The sequence below is a fragment of the Phocoena sinus genome, chromosome 10 (genome assembly GCF_008692025.1).
Source record: "Phocoena sinus isolate mPhoSin1 chromosome 10, mPhoSin1.pri, whole genome shotgun sequence".
NCBI lineage: Eukaryota > Metazoa > Chordata > Mammalia > Artiodactyla > Phocoenidae > Phocoena > Phocoena sinus.
The window spans coordinates 96,222,092-96,246,603 of record NC_045772.1 but is presented as its reverse complement, the minus strand read 5'-3'; the positions used below and the strand labels follow the sequence as shown (position 1 = coordinate 96,246,603).

Genomic DNA, 24,512 nt, shown 5'->3' with positions numbered 1-24,512 from the left:
TACTTAATAATGGCTCCAAACACAAGAGTAATGATGCTTGCAATTCAGATATTCTCTTACTGTGCCTAGTTTGTAAATTAAACTTTATCATAGGTACGTATGTATAGGAAAAAACAAGTTTATTTAGGATTTGGTACTATCCATGGTGTCAGGTATTCTCTGGGGGTCTTAGAATGTATCTCCTGAGAATAAGAGGAGACTACTGTATACTGAATTATTATGTTGTACACCTGAAACTCATATAATGTTATATGCCAATTGTATTTCAATTAAAATAAAAGAATCAGGGAATAGAGACAGTGGCTGAAGGGACATGTAGGGTCAGAGACCCTCTCTTGGTGGATGAGACAAAGTCATTGAAGAGCTGTAAGGTGAGATGTTGGCCTTCTCCTTAAAGGTATTAAAATTGTAAATCTTCTTAGCATGGGGACCAGGGTGGACTGCTTCCTGGAAATCTCACCAGAAAAATATTCAGAAATCCTTGGGGCATCAGGAAATGGATTTGGTCCAAAGCCATGTCAGTTTCAGAAAGCTATAGCCTAGATTCCTCACCCTAGCCTCCCCCAAACTTCCTCACTTTCATCCAGTGAAGTACTCTTAGGGCAGAGCTCTCTATTCTTCACAATTAACTTGTGTTCCAGGGACGGAAACACTGCATTTCTGTAACACACAGTTTATATTCTTCTTATTTCTCACTTGACACTTTTTCTACCTTCTTCTAAAACATCTCGAGCTTTTGGTATTGGTGCCATTTGGTACAGGTGTTTCATTGGTTGTGTTGTTTACCCAGGCTGCAGCCTATGGTAGGAAGGAGAAGATTCAGTTTTAGCTATAATCTGTCCACGATATTAACCATCCCATTCATGGATCTGCCTTCCTTCTACTTGAAGAATACCACTTTCTTTAAAAAAATATATGTTGTGTGATGCGAGGATTTCCACGGGCTTTCTCCTCCACTCTCTCTTATGGGAAAATTTCTTGAAGGAATCATTCTGGTAAATTCATATAATAAAAAATGGTTCTGGATTTCTAGTTGGATTCTACAAACGACTCTCCTCTGGGTTTCAGTATCTTAATCCATTCTTCCTCCATGCATTCCTTCACTCTGAGAAGTTACATTTAGCACCATAATTTTTTGTGCTGCATCTTCCTGACTGCCCTCCCCAACCCTCTCAAGTACCATTCTGCTAACAGTGTGGACAGCATGGTGGTATATTCTTGGTAATTTTTACTGAATGCTTTGGCTAGGCTAAGCTGGTTTCTTGTTACTATATATATATTACAGTTTACCAATCTTGGAAAAGTCTATATAGAAAAGAGTTAAAAGCCACTCTGCATTCTAAAATTTGGAAAGCCATGCAAATTCATTGTCAAAAAGAACCCAAACTTCCTGTATTTGATCATAAGCATCTGTGAAATCCAGAGGATGGAGAAAATCAATTATTAACTTTTCTATAAGGTTGCCTTTGTCTCTGCAGTCTCACTTGGATGGATGCCTAAAAGCCCCTGTTTCTTGGTCCTCTTTCATACTTTCTTCTGATTTCTTTTCTTCCTTTCTCACAGTTAAGGCTACATCCTGCTACACTACCTGAGCTAATGTAGTAACATGTTTGTGGATGACAATTTAATGTCATTTTTAATGACTAATTTCTTTCTACTTTGGGACAGCAGCTATAAGTTACACATCAGGGAGGACCAGACTTCTTGGGTCACTGAGTCTCCTGGGAATGATTTCTTGACCCAAAGTGGTAAATCTGCAGTTGTTGAGTCTTCAGGCTTAGTGCATTCCTGACTTCATGTGAACTTCTAAGACAGTAGTACCACAGAGCTTGAATTATTAAACAAGGGTCAAATGAACCAAATGAATCATAGAACTTAACAACACCAAGATTTACTGAAAAGGCAGGCACAAATGGAGAATCTGTCTTTAGAGGGACGTCAAACAGGTAGATATAGCTCCCTTATAACCCTTTCTCAGTTGGGATTCAGATGTGGGTGGTACAAGTTAGGTCAAAAGAATTCATTTAGATTTGAGGTTTCTTAGCTTTTACACATTGTTAATTAGTAGGTAGTTAGAGTGATTAACAACTTCCATTGTCTGGTCAGCCACATTCCATAAATCAATCCAGGCTTATTTTTTATCACTGATCTTAATTGAGTGTTTATAGGCTGATAAAATATTTTTAGATAAAAATTTCCTTGTGTATCTTCCAGCTAGCGAATCCCATCAGAAAATTTTTAAGGAGGTCTGTTTGAGGTTAACACTGCCCTGATGTCCTGGAACAGGGAATCAGATAATTTACAGACCCGTCATTAACTCTCTCCTTGCCAGAGGCATATGGGTTTAGGTCAATGATGCCTAAAGAAATAACGGATATACTATGGAGCTGAAGCACACAATCGTGGTTTTTCATTTCTTGTTTTGTATTTTTATCATATTTATATGTTAATTTTATTAAGGAGTCAAAAGCTGAATACGGCTTCTTGCCAAAATCGCTAGTATTCTCTTCTGCCTTCTCTGAACACTCACCAAGAATGTCAAACACTTTAAAACACATTTTGTTGGTTTTTTGCTATGTTCCTCAATGTATTTATATGATATCTTTTTTTTTTCTATTTTAGTCCGTTTATTTTTTGCCTTTCCACTACGGAAAATGAGGATTTGACACACTTTCTTTCAACTTTCACCTTGTCTAACTCCCAATACCTTCTCTGCCTGCACAATTAAACCCTTCCCATATTCCCAGCCTCCAACGTAGTTATAATTTTGGTGGATTCATATTCATCATTTACACTGTTATGATTATACACTCTATTTCCAGTTTTCAAGTAGTATATAATGAATTCTTTTTCTGCAGTTTTAATTTCCTTTTAAATATTATTTTGTTTTCTATTTGATTTGTTGATACCTTAAACACTGATTTTACTCCCAAATCTGTGTCAATCCTTTAAGTTACTTTACAAGCTATTCAGACACTTATGTGTTCTATCAATTTGATAAGAAATCTTTCCCAGATCCTACTATAATATCATGCACAGCTGTCATTCTGGGATTCTTTTATGCTTGTTCATCCAATGTCCTTGATCTGATCTATACCCTTAATACTCTTAGTTTCTGAGTTTTTAATGAAATAGAGTGAGGGTCATATTTAAATTTGGAGTAACCTTTGTGGTCTGGCTCAACTAGCGTGTCTATCTGGACATAAGACCCTCTTCTTATATGAAGGATGGAATATATTGAGTTTAATAAGCATAGTCTTTTATCAGAAAGTGTAAAATTTGTTTAAAACTTGCCTTTAGGAGAAGAGTCATGTTCTCAGTATAGACATTTGTGTGGCTGATGAGTTACTGTTAATCATAGTTTTCATCAAACTGTGCAGTGATTCTCAGTGGGTCTTAGTGTTCTCTGTCCAGCAATGTTAATGGTCATTAAGTAGAGGGTTTTGATTTAATTGACTGATGTCTTTAGTGTGTCCAGAATTGGGAATCTCAGTTTTGCATCCTTTTTCCTCAAAGTTTTTTAGAAGGATGAATCCAGTTTTTGTGAAGCTGAAGGACGCAACTGTTGCCACCTTTATTTAAATGTTCAGGATACAAGTAAGTGGGAACCTCCAGACTTTACTGAATGCTAACGCTTTTAATCGTTTGGTGCTGAAGTTTTGAGAGAGCAACTTAATCTTCAGCATCATCAATTTTCAATCATTGTTGGGAATTCTGGAAAAGGCAGAGTAATTTGGTTTAGACTAACCCTGACAAAGATAACAGCTATGAACTATGAGAGGAAATATAAATCCGACTATTTGAAGATACTGGAGAGTAACCTAATTTAGGTAGAAGCTGGAGGAGACTGTGATAAGATAATGGCGCAGGTTCCAATGTAAAGATGCACAGCTAAAAAGCCAGTATTACATATGTTCAGTTAACTTAAAAGAAGGTAGAAAAAGAACAAAAGAGTAATAATACAAATAGAAAAAACGTAGAGAGCAAAATGGTAAAACTAAATCCAACGATATTATAATTACATTAGGTGTAAATGGACCAAACCCTCTAATTAAAAGGCATATCTTGACTACAACACACCAATTAGAGCAGCTGAAATAAACAATAGTGATCATACCAAATGCTGATGAAGATGAAGAGAAACTGGGTCTCATATATTGCTGGTAGGACTATAGCCACTCTGGAAAACACGTTGGCAATTTCTTCAAAACAAAACATGCACTTACCATATGACGCATCCATCATACTCCTGGGCATTTATCACAGAGGAATAAAAACTTATGTTCACATAAAAACCACACAGAAGTGTTGTTAGCAGTTTCATTGTAATAAAAAATACTGGAAACAGCCTACATGTCTTCAATGTGTGAATGGTTGAACAAACCTGGTACACCCATACAATGGAACACGTCTCGGCAATAAAAAGGAATGAACTACTTATACATACAACAGTCTGAATGGACCTCAAGAATACTATACTTACTAAAAAAAAAAGTAATTGCAAAAGGTTACATCCAATATGATTCCATTTATATAACATTACCAAAATGACAAGAACTATAGAGATGGAAACCAGAGTAGCAGCTGCCTGATGACAGGGAGGGGGAGGGTTGCGGTGGGAGGTTGGTGTGAATACAAAGAGGTATCATGAAGGAGTTCTTTCCTTGTCATTGACTAGTTCTATATCTTGATTTTGGTTGTGATTACATAAATATATACATGAGATAAAATTGCATAGAACTACACATGTGTACAGATGCATGCACATGTGGACACACTCACATGCACACACAAATGCAATTTCACATTCCTCCTGCATTGACACCTAGGGTGCAGGATCAGCACAGTTTCAGAAATGAGACTAAAGGTCACTTTAGAAATCCCTTTCATTTTGTATAATTTTTCAGGTTTCACTCTTTCATGTAAGCATGAACTCAGTACTTTGCTTTTTTTTTGCCGTACGCGGGCCTCTCACTGCTGTGGCCTCTCCCGTTGCGGAGTGCAGGCTCAGCGGCCATGGCTCACGGGCCCAGCCGCTCCGCGGCACGCGGGATCTTCCCGGACCGGGGCACGAACCCGTGTCCCCTGCATCGCCAGGTGGACTCTCAACCACTGCGCCACCAGGGAAGCCCAGTACTTTGCTTTTATTAATAGAGGAGATAACTCGGTAGTAAAACATAAAATTAAACTTCCCTATTGTTTATATCTAGAAATGTACATAAACATTTCTTTCTTCTTTGCTTGTTTCTTCAACCACATACTGATTCCATAGTGGTGAGTAGATTTTCTACCCTATTTACATAATCTTTTTCACTTCTCAATGGATATGAGTTACTTATCCTAACTTTTGGGCACCCACAAATAACCCATTTGTAGTCAATACGAAACCCAAATCAACACTCAGTTTAACAAGGTACAGTTCTTTAGTCTTTCTACCCTTTTTACGCTGGTTCTATCACATAATTTTCATAGCCTCTTGTGAAAACTGCTAGATGTTTATTCCTGTATGGTTCTTTTCTTGACTGATAGAGGGTAGAGGTGCAAGAATTTTATCCTACAGATCTCCACTTCATTTTCTTTGATTTAGTTTGGATATTGATTTAGATTTGTAAATTATATTTTTTGCCTTATATCTAAATAGAGAAAATGGATGAGGTTTTCTCTATGTTTCCCATTGCCCTAGACTGATCTACCTGACTGTGGCACGGAGATGACTGTGGGATCAATGGGTTGGTTTAGACCTAGGTTGGAGGGGATAGTGACAGGAGAAGAGTCCTCACACTGAAGGTGATGCAAAGTGATTCTTTCAGACGCTCTTCAGAGCAAAAGGATCTTCTGGATCACAATCAAACGGTTTCTCTTTATTATGCTGCAGAGAGTCTGATCCTCATTTAGTAAATAGGTCTTCCTTCTCATTTAATCTTATTGCCTCTCATTGGCAGCTGAGTGTTCTCTAACCTGGGTAACTTTTCTGTATAATGTAATTAGGGCAACTGCCAAGGGAATAAAACTTAGATCTGGTCCAGAGAATTGTTACCACTTGGAGAGATCCAGGCAAACTTTTCTGGCAGGATACACAAAAAGGTAAAAATTGATGTGCAGGGGCTTCCCTGGTGGCGCAGTGGTTGAGAGTCCGCCTGCCGAGGCAGGGGACACGGGTTCGTGCCCCGGTCCGGGAAGATCCCACGTGCCGCGGAGCGGCTGGGCCCGTGAGCCGTGGCCGCTGAGCCTGCGCGTCCGGAGCCTGTGCTCTGCAACGGGAGAGGCCACAACAGTGAGAGGCCCGTGTACCGCAAAAAAAAAAAAAAAAAAAAAAAAAAAATTGATGTGCAAAAATACTGGGCTCATCAATTAATGAATTTGTCTTAATGCTCATTTGATGGTTGAATGACATTAGAGATTCCAAAAGCTTTGTGTTGGTTAGCTGGAGAGAATGTTGCTTCTGTCTCTCTCTTGTATTTGATATATGTGGTGCACAAGGACAGAATCAACTCTAGTTTTACCATTTCTGGAAAAAGTAATTGTGATAGCAAGATCAGATAACATTCATTCAAGACATGCACCTATTAAAAGACGTAGTAAAAACAAATATACTCTTTCAAATAAGAAATGTATTCATTTTAAAATTTAATTATTTTAATCAGTGCAAAGTCAATAATACATAGATATTTTCTAGTAGGAGTCTACCTCATTAAGTATCTGATAAGTACATCAACCAAGTTTAACTTATTGAATTGATAATTGATGTGAGTGGAAATACTACAACTTATTTAACATTGAGAGAAGTGAGGGAGAAAAAGGTAAGAACTGGGGAGTAAGGAGGGCCATTACAGAGATAAGAACCATGTATAAAGCACAAAATTGCAAAAGAATCTGATGTGTTTAGGGAATGCTGGTCAGGTCAATATTGCTTGTTCCTAAAATGACTGTAAGGAAATAGTTAGTGAGGCTGAAAAAAGAAAGTATTTAAAATTCCAAACATGGAGCTTCATAAACTGAGTTAAGGGCTTTGAGCTTCCTAATGTAGCTTATTGTTTCCCAAATTTTTTTTTTTTTTTTTTTTTTTTTTTTTGCGGTACGCGGGCCTCTCACTGTTGTGGCCTCTCCCGTTGCGGAGCACAGGCACCGGATGCACAGGCTCAGCGGCCATGGCTCACGGGCCCAGCCGCTCCGCGGCATGTGGGATCCTCCCGGACCGGGGCACGAACCCGTGTCCCCTGCATCGGCAGGCGGACTCTCAACCACTGCGCCACCAGGGAAGCCCCTGTTTCCCAAATTTTGATTTAAGGTAGAGCATGGGCAGTTTTAAAAAATAACTACAGATTGTTTAGAAAATTTTCCATTTTTTCATGGATATCTTTGGTAGCAATGTATGTTTTATTTTTGAACAAAATAAGTTAAAAAGGTAGTAAATGTAAAGAAAATATTGGTTAAATGATTATACAGTTAGAATACAGGTGTGGAGATGTTCATTATGCAGTAATGCAAATAACTGAATTTTGGAAATTTTACTATAGCTAATTATGAACCAGTAATGTTTTTTATGCAGGAGAATGGCATTGTTTGGCTTACCTACCCCTGTCTCCCCAGCTGTCTCTCTCTTTTGATTCAACTCCAGTAAACGTGTGAGGATGGTTTGCGATGGGAAAGAAAATAAGGGCATCCAAATGTGAAAGGAAGAGGCAAAACTGACACTACATAAAACCCTAAAGACTTCAAAAAATTGTTCGAATAATAGTAAAGTTGCAGGATGTAAAATCTATATACAAAAATCAGTTGCACTTCTATACACCGACAACAAACTGCCATAAGGAGAAATTAAGAAAACAAATCTATTTACAATTGCACCAAAAGAATAAAATATCTAGGAATAAATTTAACCAAGGAGATGAAAGACCTGTACATTGAAAACTCTAAGATATTGATGAAAGATATTGAAGAAGACACAAATAAATGGAAAGATATTCGGTGCTCATGGATTGGAAGATCTAATATTATTAACATGTCAATACTACCCAAAGCAGTTGCAGATTCACTGCAATCCTTATGAAAACTCCAATGGAAATTTTCACAGATACAGAACAAACAATCCTAAAATTTGCACAGAACCACAAAAGACCCTGAATAACCAAAGCAATCTTGAGGAAGAATAACAAAGCTGGAGGTGTCATGCTTCCTGATTTCAAACTATATTACAGAGTCATACTAATAAAAACAGTATGGTATTGATATAAAAATGGACACAGAGATCAATGGAACAGAATAGACAGCCCAGAAATAAACCTAAATTTGTATGGTCAATTAGTTTTTGACAAAGGAGCCAAGAATATACAATGGGGAAAGGACAGTCTTTTCAATTAGTGGTGTTGAGAAAACTGGACAGCTACATGCAAAAGAATGAAACTGGACTACTATCTTACACTATTCACAAATATTAACTAAAAATAGATAAAAGACTTGATCATAAGTTCTGAAGCCATAAAAATCCTAGAAGAAAAAATAGAAAAAAAAAAAGGCCTTGACATCAGTCTTCATGATGATTTTTTGGATTTGATGCCAAAAGCAAAGGCAACAAGAGCAAAAATAAGCAGGTAGGGCTACATAAAACTAAAAAGCCTCTGCACAGTAAAGGAAACCATCAACAAAATGAAAAGTCAGCCTATGGAATTGGAGAAAATATTTGCAAACTATATTTCTGATAAGGGTTAACATCCAAAATACATAAAGATTTATCCTGTATGGGACTCTCTGTGCTTCCTGGACTTGATTAACTATTTACTTTCACATATTAGGGAAGTTTTCAACTATAATCTCTTCAAATATTTTCTCAGTCCCTTTCTTTTTCTCTTCTTCTTCTGGGACCCCTATAATTCGAATGTTGGTGCATTTAATGTTGTTCCAGAGGTCTCCGAGACTGTCCCCAGTTCTTTTCATTCTTTTTTCTTTATTCTGCTCTGCAGTAGTTATTTCCACTATTTTATCTTCCAGGTCACTTATCTGTTCTTCTGCCTCAGTTATTCTGCTATTGATCCCATGTAGAGTATTTTTAATTTCATTTATTGTGTTGTTCATCGTTGCTTGTTTCCTCTTTAGTTCTTCTAGGTCCTTGTTAAATGTTTCTTGCATTTTGTCTATTCTATTTCCAAGATTTTGGATCATCTTTACTATCATTATTCTGAATTCTTTTTCAGGTAGACTGCCTATTTCCTCTTCATTTGTTAGGTCTGGTGGGTTTTTACCTTGCTCCTTCATCTGCTGTGTGTTTTTCTGTCTTCTCATTTTGCTTATCTTACAGTATTTGAGGTCTCCTTTGTGCAGGCTGCAGGTTCGTAGTTCCCATTGTTTTTGGTGTCTGTCCCCAGTGGCTAAGGTTGGTTCAGTGGGTTGTGTAGGCTTCCTGGTGGAGGGTACTAGTGCCTGTGTTCTGGTGGATGAGGCTGGATCTTGTCTTTCTGGTGGGCAGGTCCGAGTCTGGTGGTGTGTTTTGGGGTGTCTGTGGCCTTATTCTGATTTTAGGCAGCCTCTCTGCTAATGGGTGGGGTTGTGTTCCTGTCTTGCTAATTGTTTGGCATAGGGTGTCCAGCACTGTAGCTTGCTGGTCGTTGAGTGAAGCTGGGTGTTGGTGTTGAGATGGAGATCTCTGGGAGATTTTCGCCGTTTGATATTACGTGGAGCTGGGAGATCTCTGGTGGACTAATGTCCTGAAGTTGGCTCTCGCACATCAGAGGCACAGCACTGACGCCTGGCTGCAGTGCCAAGAGCCTTTCGTCCACACCGCTCAGAATAAAAGGGAGAAAAAGTAGAAAGAAAGAGTATAAAATAAAATAAAGTAAGAAAAAATAGAATAAAGTTATTATAAAAAATAATTATTAAGAAAAAAGTTTTTTTAAAAGAAAAACAACAAACAAAAACGGACGGACAGAACCCTAGGACAAATGGTGAAAGCAAAACTATACAGAGAAAATCTCACACAGAAGCATACACATACACACAAAAAGAGGAAAAGGGGAAAAAATAATATATCTTGCTCTCAAAGCCCACCTCCTCAATTTGGGATGATTCGTTGTCTATTCAGGTATTCCACAGATGCAGGGTACATCAAGTTGATTGTGGAGCTTTAATCCGCTGCTTCTGAGGCTGCTGGGAGAGATATCCCTTTCTCTTCTTTGTTTGCACAGCTCCCGGAGTTAGCTTTGGATCTGGACCCGCCTCTGCGTGTAGGTCGCCGGAGGGCGTCTGTTCTTCGCTCAGACAGGACGGGGTTAAAGGAGCCGCTGATTCGGGGGCTCTGGGTCACTCAGGCCGGGGAGGAGGGAGGGGCACGCAGTGCGGGGCGGGCCTGCGGCGGCAGAGGCCGGCGTGACGTTGCACCAGCCTGAGGCGCGCCGTGAGTTCACCTGGGTAAGTTTTCCCTGGATCCCAGGACCCTGGCAGTGGCGGGCTGCACAGGCTCCCCGGAAGGGGGGTGTGGATAGTGGCCTGTGCTCGCACACAGGCTTCTAGGTGGCGGCAGCAGCCCAGCCCTAGCGTCTCATGCCCGTCTCTGGGGTCCGCGCTTTTAGCCACGGCTCGCGCCCGTCTCTGGAGCTCCTTTAAGCGGCGCCCTGAATCCCCTCTCGTCGCGCACCAGGAAACAAAGAGGCAAGAAAATGTCTCTTGCCTCTTCGGCAGCTCCAGACTTTTCCCCGGACTCCCTCCCGGCCAGCCGTGGCGCACTAGCCCACTTCAGGCTGTGTTCAGGCCGCCAACCCCAGTCCTCTCCCAGCGCTCCAACCGAAGCCCGAGCCTCAGCTCCCAGCCCCCGTCCTCCCCGGCGGGGGAGCAGACAAGCCTCTCGGGCTGGTGAGTGCCGGTCGGCCCTGATCCTCTGTGCGGGAATCTCTCCGCTTTCCCCCCCGCACCCCCGTTGCTGTGCTCTCCTCCGCGGCTCCGAAGCTCCCCGACTCCGTCACCCGCAGTCTCCGCCGGCGAAGGGGCTTCTAGTGTGTGGAAACTTTTCCTCCTTCACAGCTCCCTCCCGCTGGTGCAGGTCCCGTCCCTATTCTTTTGTCTCTGTTTATTCTTTTTTCTTTTGCCCTACCCAGGTACGTGGGGAGTTTCTTGCCTTTTGGGAGGGCTGAGGTCTTCTGCCAGCGTTCAGTAGGTGTTCTATAGGAGCAGTTCCACGTGTAGATGTATTTCTGATGTATTTGTGGGGAAGAAGGTGATCTCCGCGTCTTACTCTTCCGCCATCTTCAACTCCCCCCTAAATTTAAAAAAGAGAAGCAGCAGAAAATAGAGGGGAAAAATCCCCAGCTCATTTAAAAAGCCTAGTACTTTATTAATTTTACTTTTTTATGGAGTTATAAACTTGCATAGAGTAAATTTCACAAATGTTAAGTGTACAACTAAAGAACTGATACCTACCTATATACCCATATATGTATTTGCTAGATAAAGAATATTTTCTACGCCGGAGAAGGCACTCTCATGCCTGCTTTCCCTGCCTACCACTATATGTACCGACCTTTTATTACCGTAGATTAGTTCTTCGTGTGGTTGAGCAGTTTGAACAGTGAGAATTTCTTTTGGCCTGGCTTCTTTTACAAAATAGTATATCTGCGAAATTCAAATAAGTTACTACATGTAGCAGTTTTTTTTTAAATTGTTATCTAGTATTCTAATGAAAGTCTCTATCACTATTTATTTGCATTTTGGACATTGAATTATTTCTAGTTTTTGGTTATTATAAGTAGAACTGGTGTCAGAGCTATATAATAGGAAAGAAAAAATGAGTTTATCTACCAAAACACATATAAAAGGATATTCATATCAGCCACTATTACCCAAAATTGATGAAAGTTTTTCTTACGAATATACTCAGGAATATACTCTTTGGAATATTCTGGATTATAGGGTATAATATGTGTATATTTTGTAGATTTCAACAAATGATTTTTTTAAAGTGGCTTACCAATTTCTCCAGCTACTGGCATGCTATTGTTGGGTCATTTATGTTCATTCTATTGGAAATTGTTCTCTTACAAGTGTCCAACTAATTTTTGACAAGGGTGCCATGAACACTCAATTAGGAAGCAATTGTCTCTTCGATAAATGCTGTTGGTAAAACTTGATATTCACAAGCAAATGAATAAAACAGGACCCCTATATTATATCCTTATACTAAAATTAACTACAGATGGATTAAAGGCTTACATATAAGACCTGAAACTGTAAAAATCCTTGAGGAAAACATAGTGAAAATGCTCATAGACTCTGGTCTTGAGACCAATTTTTGGATGTGGCACTAAATGCACAAGCAACAAAAAGCAAAAATGAGTGAACTCTATAACACTAAAACGTTTGCACAACAGTCTACAAAATGAAAAGGCAACCTATGGAGTGGGAGAAAATATTTGCAAATCATCTATCTGATAAGGGGTTAGAATCTAAATTATACTAAAAACTCGTACAATTTAATAGCCAAAAAAAAATCCAATTAAAAAATGGGCAAAGGAGTTGAATTGTCATTTTTCCAAAGAAGACATACAACTGGCCAAGAGGTATTGGGTTGGCCAAAACGTTCGTCTGGGTTTTTCCATAAGACGTTACAAAAACCCAAATGAACTTTTTGGCCAACCCAATACATGAAAAGATACTATCACTAATCATCAGGGAGAGTCAAATCAAAACCACAATGAGACATCACCTCACAGCTGTTAGAGTGACTGTCATCAAAAGACAAGAGACAACAAGCTCTAGTGAGGCTGAGAAGAAAAGGGAGCCCTTGTGCACTGTTGGTCGGAATGCACATTGGTGCAGCCATTATGGAAAGAGTGTGGAGGTTCCTCAAAAAATTAAAAATAGAACCACCATACGATTCAGCAGTCCAGCTTCTGGGTGTATATCCAAAGGAAATGAAATCAGTATCTCAAAGAGGTGTCTTCACTCCTGTGTTCATTGCAGCATTATTCACAATGGCCAAGATATGGAAACTACAATTAAAGTGTTCATCAACAGGTGAATGGATAAAGAAAATGTGATGTACATGTGTATAATGGAATATAATTCAGTCATAAGAAAGACGGAAATCCCGCCATTTGTGACAACGTGAAAGGACCTTGAGGGCATTTTGGTAATTGAAATCAGCCAGACAGAGAAAGACAACTACTTTATGATATCTCTTATTTGCGGAATCTAAAAAAAGTTAAACTCTTAAAAATAGAGTTAATGATGGTTCCCAGGGGCTGGGGGGTGGAAGAATGGAGAAATGGTGGTGAAAGGGTACAAACCCCCAGCTATAAGATGAGTAAGTTCCGGGAATTTAATGTCAACATGGTGACTGTAGTTAACAGTACTATATTATGTACTTGAAAGTTGCCCTTACACACTAGATCTTAAATGTTCTCAACACAAGAAGAAAGAAAAGGTAACTGTGAGGTGGTGGAAGCCTTTACTAAACTTATTGTAATCATTTCAAAATCTGTACATGTATCAAAGCATTATGTTGTATACCTTAAATTTACACAATGCTATATGTTAATTATATCTCAACAAATCTGGAAAAAAATTCTAAAGAAAATAAAATGTAAAGAGATTCTATTTTTTTTAAACCTTTTTATTTATTTATTAATTATTATTATTTTTCTGTGGTACGCGGGCCTCTCACTGTTGTGGCCTCTCCCGTTGGGGAGCACAGGCTCCGGACACGCAGGCTCAGCAGCCATGGCTCACAGGCCCAGCCGCTCCGCGGCATGTGGGATCCTCCTGGACCAGGGCATGAACCCGTGTCCCCTGCATCGGCAGGTGGACTCTCAACCACTGCGCCACCAGGGAAGCCCCATATCTTTTATTATTTTTTAACATCTTTATTGGAGTATAATTGCTTTACGATGGTGTGTTAGTTTCTGCTTTATAACAAAGTGAATCAGCTATACATATACATATATCCCTATATCTCTTCCCTTTTGTGTCTCCCTCCCTCCCACCCTCCCTATCCCATCCTTCTAGGTGGTCAGAAATCACCGAGCTGATCTCCCTGTGCTCTGTGGCTGCATCCCACTAGCTATTGATTTTACATTTGGTAGTGCATATATGTCCTATACCATTTCCTATACTACTTTAACTTCTTTGTTCCTGTATTTGTTCTTATTTGTTCTTTGTTCTCCTTAATTACTTATATTTATATTTCGAATCATTAAATGAAACTCCAGATTTAAAATCCCCGCTTTGTTGAAAGAATAAAGGCAAATGCTATATTGCTTTTTTAAAGCCTCCTCACTTAGGATTATTTAAATTGCATTTTTCCTGATTTTTTCCTACACAAGGGGTTATAAACAGACTTTATGTGAAAAAGAATAGAAAATGAACAGAGTTTTCATAAGGAGGAAAGAGCTTTATTAGGAGGAGAAAGATGTGCTGGAGCCAATGAGTGTTGTTTTAACCCAAAAACGTGAACCTTTCTGTGTGAAGATGTCAACACAAAACAAAACAACACAATCATGTAGATTTTATTACAGTGTAGTTATTAGCAAAAATAAGAGTAAAATAGTCTGGACACTTTTTCTTTGTTTCAGCTTTTAAACATTAGTTCTTACCGTGATAAGTTAAAAAAAAAACTTAGAGAATTTTAATATCTGAGACTCAGCCAAAAATAAAGCCAATAAAGGCACATAGGCATCTTCATTTCCTGTTTACATCCCTTAGAGTCAGGAAGTCATTCTGATTCTCGACAGATAATTTCCTTTCAGTTGCATTTGCTTAAAGGTTATTTTTCTTCTCTAATGTTCCATAAAGTATTCCCCGATGGTCCAGTCCATAATGACCCTTGCTTTTTCCACCTGGGATTTTATTTCCTCAGTTGGATGAGAAGCAGTATTTAGACGTCATATTTCTTATCCAGTCCTGCACTGGGCACATTTTTTGTTCTTAGGCAGTGTCCTGGTATCAGAGATTTCTCTTTGCTGTTCTGTTGAGAAATAGGGGGTTTGTGGACCTTAAGAGGAAACACACACTCATGCAGATGGAGATGAGGCATGGAGGCTCCTGGACATGGTACATAAGAAGTCTTGGGAGCTGGCAAAGACTATGGAACCACACTAGCATCTTGTCAGTGGGTCTGCCCTGGTCAGTCACCTTAGAGAAGGTTGAGTTCAGACAAGGAATTGAGATCATTGTGTGGACGGGGGAGTGGTGGTGGGACAGAGTGTTCCCTGTGGCAGGGAAAATCTGTCCTTTTTTTGGTTTTTCAATTTAGACATTGTCCTGCTGAGTAAGGCTGGCTCGAGGGCTGTGAAGTCTAGGGAAATAGTTTCTTCATTTTGTGAATGGATGTGGTTCCAGTGCAGTGAGAGGGACATTCTGAATATGTGTAGTAGAATCTACCCTCAGAGGCCCTGGGGCTGGAGCTCACAGTACGTTTTGGGCCTTCACAGAGAGCCCTAAATCAGGAAGCTTTAGGGAAAGAGACGGGCTCTCCTGGGAGTGCAGAGACGGGAGACCCAGGCTCCTCTAACTCTTAGGTCTACTGTTGCCATCCCAGCAGCCCCTACTGCCCAGCTAAGGAGAGGAAAGTGAGTCCTCTACTTAGGGGTGGCCTTGAGGCTAGGGAGGCACAGGGTGAAAGCAGCATGGGGGGTCAGTGCTGAGGTATCCAAGTATGGGCCCCAGCAGTGGAAGTAACCACTGAGCGGCCAGCTAGCAGGCCTGCCAACCTCTCACTACCAGCCCTAGGAGAGCCCTGACCCCAGACCCAGGAGAGAGAGAAGCAGTTCTCCTTGAAAGAATGAAAAAATGCAAACTAGCAACAGAAGGGCTGGGTGACAAATGAGCTGGGCATGGGTGAGGGAGAGAATGAGGAGTTGAGATCCGTGCCAGGCTGGAACACAGGCCCGGGCAGGCAGCAAGGCAGGCAGCACTGTGGGCACCGGAAAGGGCCTGGAGCTGGGACTCAGCAGGCCAGCTTTCAGTGCCACACCAGCTGCTCGCAAGCTGTTTGACCTTGGCCAAGCTAATCTGATTGTCTAATATTTTTGGTTCAGTGGAGCTGTGGTGGAAGTGAAGCTCCCTGAGATTACTTGTTTCTATCTAGCAGTTACAGGATGAGGCTTGGCCAATCCCCATCCAGACCTGCATGAGTCCTATTGTACCTGAAGCTGTGACTTCATCAGCCTTATTACCTAGGAGGTGAGAGAGCTGGGCAGAGAATTCTGCGTCCTCAGACCTCGATGGCAGAAGTTGTACCAGGGGCCAGTTTATTCCCAAATGGTGTTCCTTGGCTCTATGCCTTGTTTGCTATGCTCTTTGTATTTTTTCTCTTTGTCATGTTTTCTTCCTTTTTACTTGAGATAGACCAACATGTAAAGAAATGTAAGTGCCATGGTGGGCTTTAGCACACAGGCCAACTATAATGAGGGAATGTGTGTATGGAGCGAGGAGAAGGTGTTATTATTATATGGTATATTTTATATAATATATAACATATGTTATATATATGTTATATATAATATGTTATATATGTGTAATATATGTTATATATAATATGTTATAATGCAGGGAACACGAGGAAAAATGTCTACTCTTCTCTGATCCCCAAGGTCTCAATGACCGAGGGCTAAAGGTCTTAGAATTATAATCTTATATGTGATAGGAGTACTTGGGTAACACAGGTGAGGACTGGGCTAAGAAGTCCGTTCCTGGTGTACCTGTGGAGTATGAGGAAGTATCAGGGGCCCTGCCTGAGCCTACATAACGCCCAGGCTTAAGGATCTAAGGAACCCTGTGGAACCTGGGGATATATGGAGTTTCCAGATGCTCTCTGACCCAGTGTGCTTTGTCATAGTGTGGCTCAGATGCAGGTATTCTCTGCGTAATGCTGTCCATAAGGATAAAGAAAACAATGGCGTAAAGATGGATCATCTGGGAAGACCAGGTGTGTATTCTTTGCCCTTCACCTTTGGCTTCATATGGCCATAAGCGGACAGCTCTGTAGTTACTCCCGCAGTTCACGTACTAGATATCTGAGAATCCCAAACTCAAGTCTGGGCTCAGTGAGACATCCCCCTCATGTTCTGTGTAGCCCAAGACTTCTGAGTCTTCTCTCTAGGGAGAACACTTTTCAAGCAGATGTCTGCTTCTGAGCTCTCATTAACTCCTCATTACCTTCATAATAAACATAGGTTTATGATTTAGGGACTCCTGTATGTGGAAAGGTTTCTCTTTCTCATCTATCTATACTTGTGATGTTCCTCTTCTTATCAAGGTTCTCTCTCTCGAGTGACTCAGTGATTAAGCTACCTTTTTTTTTTTTCTTGCTAGACAGTGAAAAAAGTGCCTCTTCTCCAGGCACTTGTTATAAAGTTGTCATTGTGATAGGGATAAGTGACGGGATAGATCATCATACAAACACCCTGGGGAGGCTGAAAGTCCATTTTTCTAGGGGACATTCTGACCACCTGTTGGTCCTAATTCCTGCAGATTGTGTATGTCAGGTGACTTGGCTCTCCAGGTTAGGGCAGTTCCTTTCTTCTTCGTGCTGTTCTATGGCTCCCTTGTGACATCACTGGGAGAGGACTCCTTCGGTTCTCTGAATCAACCCTATCACTCCTTCAATATGAACGTCAGATGTCCTACAGATAGTCTGACCAGGTTTCCCTCTCACAAAATTAAAATGCCTGGTCTGTAAAAGGTTATTTTTAAAAAATATTTATCATTTATTATTTTAAAACCCTTTCTGTTAAAGGGTTTCTCTGAGGTAAAATAAAGTAGAACATGGTTTTAATTGTAAGCAACCAGAGCGTCTAACCCAACACTGCCATTATATAAATGAGAATATATACTTTATTGTTGTAGTTGGAAAAGTTTAAGTCAATTGCCCCAAACTTCACATGAAGTCACTGTAACTCACAATCAATCATCTGTATAAATGTCTCCATTTCCCTATTTCACGTTGCACTTCACTTCTGCCACTGTCCTTGAGACCCTTGTCTGCCTTAGAGTCCGAAGTCAGAACACAATTCCCCAAGTGATGATTTCAAAGAAGTCAAATTAGTGGCTTTGTCTGAAACTGTTCCTTTTCCAGCAATGAGTGAAGTGGGTATCTCCTTCGTGGAGGGGTACGGGTTTGTCACCTAGGCCTCTCTAAGTGACCAAGGAGAGTACAGCTATCCTTTCTGAGAGTAGAAAATCTGAGTGGGTTCCTATCTCTCTCATACATCGACTTTGCCCTTTTCAAGGCATTTCTGTGTCCTCACAGAGGCTGGCTAGATCTCGGTTTCTGTGGTTACCGCCCCCCTTCCACCCCTGTTCTCAGTCACTGATGCGGTGTTTCTATGACCATATTTCTCAAACTTGAATATTCGTTCCATGCACGGTCAAACGATTTTTGCACTAATTCTGCATGTGAACCAAAGTATAGAGTGTCTGGTGAAATGCCAGAATATGAATATTTTGTGACATTTCTTACATTACGAGGGCCATTGCCCCTAATATACTAGATTGACCTTCCTTACAGATATATAGTTTCTTGGGTTAGATGGGGGAGAACATTAATCCAGATTTCTTTAGAAACTCATAGGACCTTAGAGATAGAAGCACGAGAGCTTCAGCTGTAATATTTTTTAATTAACAGATTAGAAAGCTGTTGTTTTCTTTTTTCTGTGTAAGGTGAAAAGTTGTAAGCCTTCTGGTGAAGACTGACTTTTTTTATAGCTCATGTAGCAACTCCCTGATATAACAAGCATTATAAAGTTTGGGATTATCTGCATAGATATTTCAGAAGTCAGGACAAGTCACAAAGAAAAGGTTGGTCTGTCACTGAGGACTGACTGTTTTGGAGCTGTGATTTCCTCCTTCCCATTTCTTGTATATTCACCTTGAGAAATAGTAATCTCTTGTTACAAGTTTTCCCCAGACTATGGGCCAAGAGGCATAAAGTCCCGTCGTGACAGGATGGTTCTGAGTGTCTGATGACGTACAGAAATTTTTACAGTCTGCATCTCTCCCATTATTCCTGCTCTCTAAAATGAGTGTTATCATTCTTCTGGGTCACAGGTAGAATCAAACACTTTTCTTCTTGTTTCAGGCTGTCCCCTGGAGTCACCAAGGACAGAAGTTCTTGGAGGGCAGGAAGATGAGATGAGAGAAGATCCCCCACTATTCGTGAGGGTAGCAAGAGAGCCCAGGGATTCTGAGGCTGAGATCTGTGCCCCTGGGCCATCAGTTTAAGAGTGGCTAAGCCTGCAAGGAGTCCTGTGACATCTTATCTCAGATGGGGGAGGTCTTTTGAGACCCTCATTATCTGTGTTTATACTGGAAAAAAAGATATTAAATATTTTGAGACTCTCAGAAAAGTTCTGTGCTACCAGGAATTTTTTGTTGAACTGATAGCTTCTTACACTCAACTGTTTTTACTCAACTTAAATCTCAAGAGAATTTCCTATTTCCAGGTGAAATCCTAGGTGAGTGACTTACATTATCTTATTCTCCTAAAGCAACATATATAGTCATTCTTGCAGGGGAAGAAAAACTCATGGTCCTTATAAGACTAAGTGGTCACTTAATCCAGGACCATAGCTGAGACTTTTCTCTCTCCATCTAAGATGGTCGTGTAGCAAACTCATCTGAACATTCTGAAATGTTCTGTCCACATTGCACTGTTTTCTTATATCAGCGCCATGCTTCTCTCCCATCTTGGAATGGAGCATGGTTTCACAGAGACAGTTGCCCAGAGAAGGAATTTCTATAGATTTTCTTTTTCTACCCAAAGCTTCATGGCCCCCAAACATTTCTTCTTTATTATCAAGTGAAACTAATTTTTATCGCTCCTCTCCCACATCAGCTTTTCTTTTCATGTAAGTTCCTAGACATAATTCTCCCTCAGCTTTACCTATCATGTTTACCTGTTTACCTCTGTCCACCTCTCTTGACCAAGTGCAGTACGTTCATCCAGATGGGTCTTTAAGGCATCTACTTGGAATCTCTAGTTGGAGAAGCATATAAGGAACTGGAGGAGGGTGGGGAGAGAGGGAGGCGGAAAGAGAAAGGGAGAGAGAGACACGGAGGAAGCGAAGGGGGCGGGGGAAGGGTGGACAGGAGAAGAAAGAGGAGGAGGGGGAGGGAGACAGAGAAAGAAGGAGTTGGGGGAAGGGAAGGAGGGGAGGATAGAGGAGAGGAGAGGAGGGGAGAAGAGGAGAGACATACCTGGACTGGAGACATGAAATAGATTGTTCTGAGGTGAAACAGACTGTCAGTAGAAATATTAAAGAAAAATCCGGCGCAACCTTTCAGAACTGTTAGGTGAGGAATTTCCACATTGAGTGGGAAGTTAAAATAGTCTGGGAAAGTCACTTCATTGTCTAATAATTATAATAATTTGTGATAAAGAGCTGTTGAAATCACAATTCATTTTGGTGTTTGTAAAACTGTGTGGATATCTATTAAGGTGATATTCAAAATGTCTGTGGGATGTTGGTCTTTTGTGTCTGCACCTGTTTCTTTGGGGGTGTGTGTCACTTTCTATGTTTGTATGTTCTTTTTCTCTTCATAGGTGCTCCTGCGGTTTCTGGGGGCACATTTCTTCCCTTTTATTTTCCATTTTATTTTTATTGTTCTTTTTTTAATATGTTATTTATTAAATTTTATTGATTTTTCTTAATAGCTTGATTGTATCAAAAGTTTTTGTTTTCTTCATCTCTAGGCTTGTGCATTTCTTTTGTAGTTTTGTTTCTTAAGTTTCTGATTATTTCTTATTGAGTATAATTTCTTTTTTTTTTTTTCCCCAACCCCCCCTTGAGTATAATTCCTTTTACTCTGTCTCTCTCTGTCTCTCTGTCTGTCTGTCTCTCATTGGTCTACCTGCCCAACAAATTCCTTGTGAATGTCGTTTTATTCTTCATCTTTCACTACTCTGGGGTGAGAGGATACAACTCTAAAGCCTGATTGTCCTGCTCCTGAAATGTAATTTTTCTAAGGGTTAAGTGAATTCAAGGAGACCTGGGGTTCTAAAATGAGGCATCAAACAAAAAGCCCTGTAGGTATTTAAAGCAGGAAGTGGTTTCCTACAGGAAGTCAAGTGCTTACAAAATCCTTATCAGAAAGTTTCAAATACCCCAGGAAACCACTTCTGAAGGATGCACCAACACCAAGGCTAGCAATTTTCAGGCAAGTGCAAAGGCCCCTGCAAAACTAAATCTCCCCTAAATAGGAGAACCTATCATTGGTGGAATTTACCTCAGCTTCTTCCTGCAAGTGATTGTGGGAAATTGTAAGTCTTCCAGCCCCCGCCATTTAGAGCATAAAAGGAGACAGAAACAGTGAGGAACTGGTAATAGGAAATGCAGCTCTGTTGCCTATGTAGTGCAAAGGGGAGCGCTCTGTTTACCTTCAGCAGAAAACCTAGTGATCACACCACAGGACTCTTCTAGCTACTTGTTTCTTTTCTTCACGGGGATTCTTCAGGGTGCTGGGTCAGGAGGGTTAAACATTGGTCACGTACTATTCTAAGAGTTCATTCTTTTAGAAATTAATTCCAAGAATGGAAACCATCCTCTTAGCTTTCTAAAAGTATACTACCATCACAATAGTTTTTCATTCATTTCCTCCAAGTCTTGCTTACTTCAACTTACATATCTTCAGGTGTGAGGCACCAACATTCTAGCCTTAATTTCCTGCCCAGGAAACCATTGCTCTTCAGAGATGCTCCCTGGCAAGGAATATGCCTAATCTATTTATTTAAAAATACACATTGCTACCCAATCTCTGGGACCTAAACTGAAATTCAAGATAGCCTTGAATAGATAGTTTTCTTCATGGACAGTGGTTGGTTACTTCCCTTACATTTGTATAAAAAATTTCCAAAGTCAAAAGGAGTTGTTTCTTATGATAAGGATGCTGTGGACTAAAACTTCCAGAAACCCCTCAATTGTCACTCCCTTGATAAAATAACGCTCAATATAGAAATTAAAAAATGGATGGTTCCATTGTACTATTAATGTCTTTCCCTGTGATCTTCATATATCATTTAAAATCGACAAACCCACATATTACTCCTTTAGCTACTTATATTAGTATTTTGAGTCATTAATCTTAAAGTTTCAAACATCATTTTTAAATGGAAAGGCAAATATTTATATACTTTAAAAATATCTCACTCGTGGTTATTAAAATGCTATCGTCCCCTGATGTTCATACAAGGAGAAATAAACAGACTTTATATGAAAAAGGATAAAAATATTTGAACAGAGTTCTGCATAAGGAGGAAAGGGCTATTTTGGAGGAGGAAGATGTGCTGGAGTTAAGGGACCATTGAGGCTTTCATAGAAATGAAGCTATCTGATTTTACTAAACGTTTCCTTTATGATATATATAGGATCAGGCCTGGCTAATTCAACTGAGACATTCATTATTCCCATTGTTTCTGTGGCTTCATCATCCTGGTAACTCAGAAGGTGACAGAACTGGGGCAGAGAATTCCTTTATCCTTATTTGCATCTTCATGTGTGAGTCTGAATCAGGCACCAGTGTACCCTTAAATGTGGCCTTTTGGCTATATGTCCTATCTGCAATGACCATCCTTTTCAATGTATTTTTCTCATTTCCCCCCCTTTTCAGTGAGGTTAATGAACACATTATCTCAGTGTGGAGCCTAGAAAATATATATATGCAGATATGGAAGGGAGGGGTTCCATTAACATGTGAGGTACTGAGAAATACGCTCCTTACTACATGGTCTGGGGAAACAATTCCTCCTCTCTGGGCTTTAGAGACTTTTCAATGACCCTGGGCTAAGAGTTCTTAAAAATCTCACTTTCATGTATGATAGAAATGCCTGGGGGACACAGGTCAGGACTGGGTTAGGAAGTCCATTCCTGGTATTCCTGTGAGAGCATGAGGAAGTATTTGGGGCCCTAACTGAGCTGAGGTTAATGCCTAGGTATAAGGATATGGGAAACCCTATAGAATCTGAGGATCTGTGAAAGAGTTTCCAGATATTTGTCTCTGACCCAGAGAACTTTATCTTAGTTGCTCAGATACAGATATTCTCTGTGCTGTATATAAGGATAAAGATGACAGTATTATAAAGATGGGCCATCTAGGAAGGCCAGGTGAGTATTCTCTACCCTTCACCTTTGGGTTTCTCTGCCCATAAGCTGGCAGCTCTAGTCAGGTCCACAGTCCATGCACTAGATAGTCTGAGACATCATACACAAATGTGGTCCCAGTGGGACAGCCCCCTCGTGTTCTGCATGGGACCTCCCCTTCCTCTCAGCTAAGCCTCTAAGCTTTCTCTCTGGGGAGAACATATATCAAACTTATGTTTCATTCTGAGTGCTCATTAGTTCCTGTAGGTGGAAATGTTTCTCTTTTTTGTCTATTTCTGTGATGTTCCTCTTTCTATTAGAAGTTGCTTTCAACTGACTCAGGGATGAAATCCTCACATTACATGCTAAACAGTAAAAGGAAAGGTGACGCTGAGTCTTTTCCAGTCAGTCGTTAAAAACTTGATTTTGAAATAGGATTAAGGATAAAAGGACCCAAGCACGTGTAGAGGTGAGACAGAGCAATACACATTTAGCAGAAACTGTACTTCTGGTTTTGAACTTTGATCTCTTCCCAGGCTAGTGACATGCTGCTGGATACTCTCGTGATGCTGGGCAGTGGTGGCAGCGAGACACAGCTCCCAATCAGTCACACCATCACGAGGGCGAACAACCACTCTGTACCCAGACAACGATCCCATTTTTTGTTCTCAGTGCAGCATTCAATGAATTATGTGAGATATTCAACATTACAAAATAAGCTTTGTATTAGATGATTTTGCCCAACTGTAGGCTAATGTAAGCGTTCTGAGCCCATTTAAGGTAGGCTAGGCTAAGCTATCTTGTTCGGGAGGTTAAGAGTATTAAAAGCATTTCGATTTAGGATAGTTTCAATTTACCACGGGTTTATCAGGAGGTAACCCCATTGTAAGTCGAGGAAGATCTGTCTTTGAAATTGACGAGAGGTGCAAAAGAAAAGGGAAATGAGACAAATGTCATGTTTCTACATGATAGTTGCTTTGAAGCCCTAAGGGCTAGAAAAGGGTGCATGCAGTACTCAAATACTGAGAAAGGATTAGAAATCGAGTTGCATCTAACACTTGGATATTTAACAAGTCAATAAACTCTATAAACAGTCTTGAATTACTATATATCTTTCTTTAAATGTTAACCTTTCTTTATATTAATATGTTACATGGATAAGTGATTTTTAGTAAAATATAAACTTTTACTGTAAGAGGTATATTTATATAGAAAAGACATAATTTATGCATTCATTTCAGCTTTAGTTATGCTGCCCTAAGAAACGAGGAAGTGAGCCATTGAGTCTTTGTACCCTTAGCAGGCTTTGCTGTGCACTTTTTGTCAGTGATCAGAGTTACAGTGACAGAAAGAAATGAAAGAACCCAAGAGCGTTATGCGTTGTAGAGATAACCGTACGTTATTAATAAAACCTTCAAAAATCATTAACTTTCCCTTCATTAAAAAAGTATAGGA

The 24,512-nt window shown here is 40.2% G+C and overlaps 1 long non-coding RNA gene across 1 annotated transcript; it reads left to right on the top strand.

Moving 5' to 3' along the window:
- Positions 1-10,359: 10,359 nt before the first annotated feature.
- On the top strand, positions 10,360-24,481 carry LOC116760239. The gene is made up of 4 exons (XR_004351686.1): positions 10,360-10,401; positions 16,820-16,909; positions 19,061-19,436; positions 23,594-24,481. It is a non-coding gene; the product is annotated as an uncharacterized LOC116760239 (long non-coding RNA).
- Positions 24,482-24,512: the final 31 nt, after the last annotated feature.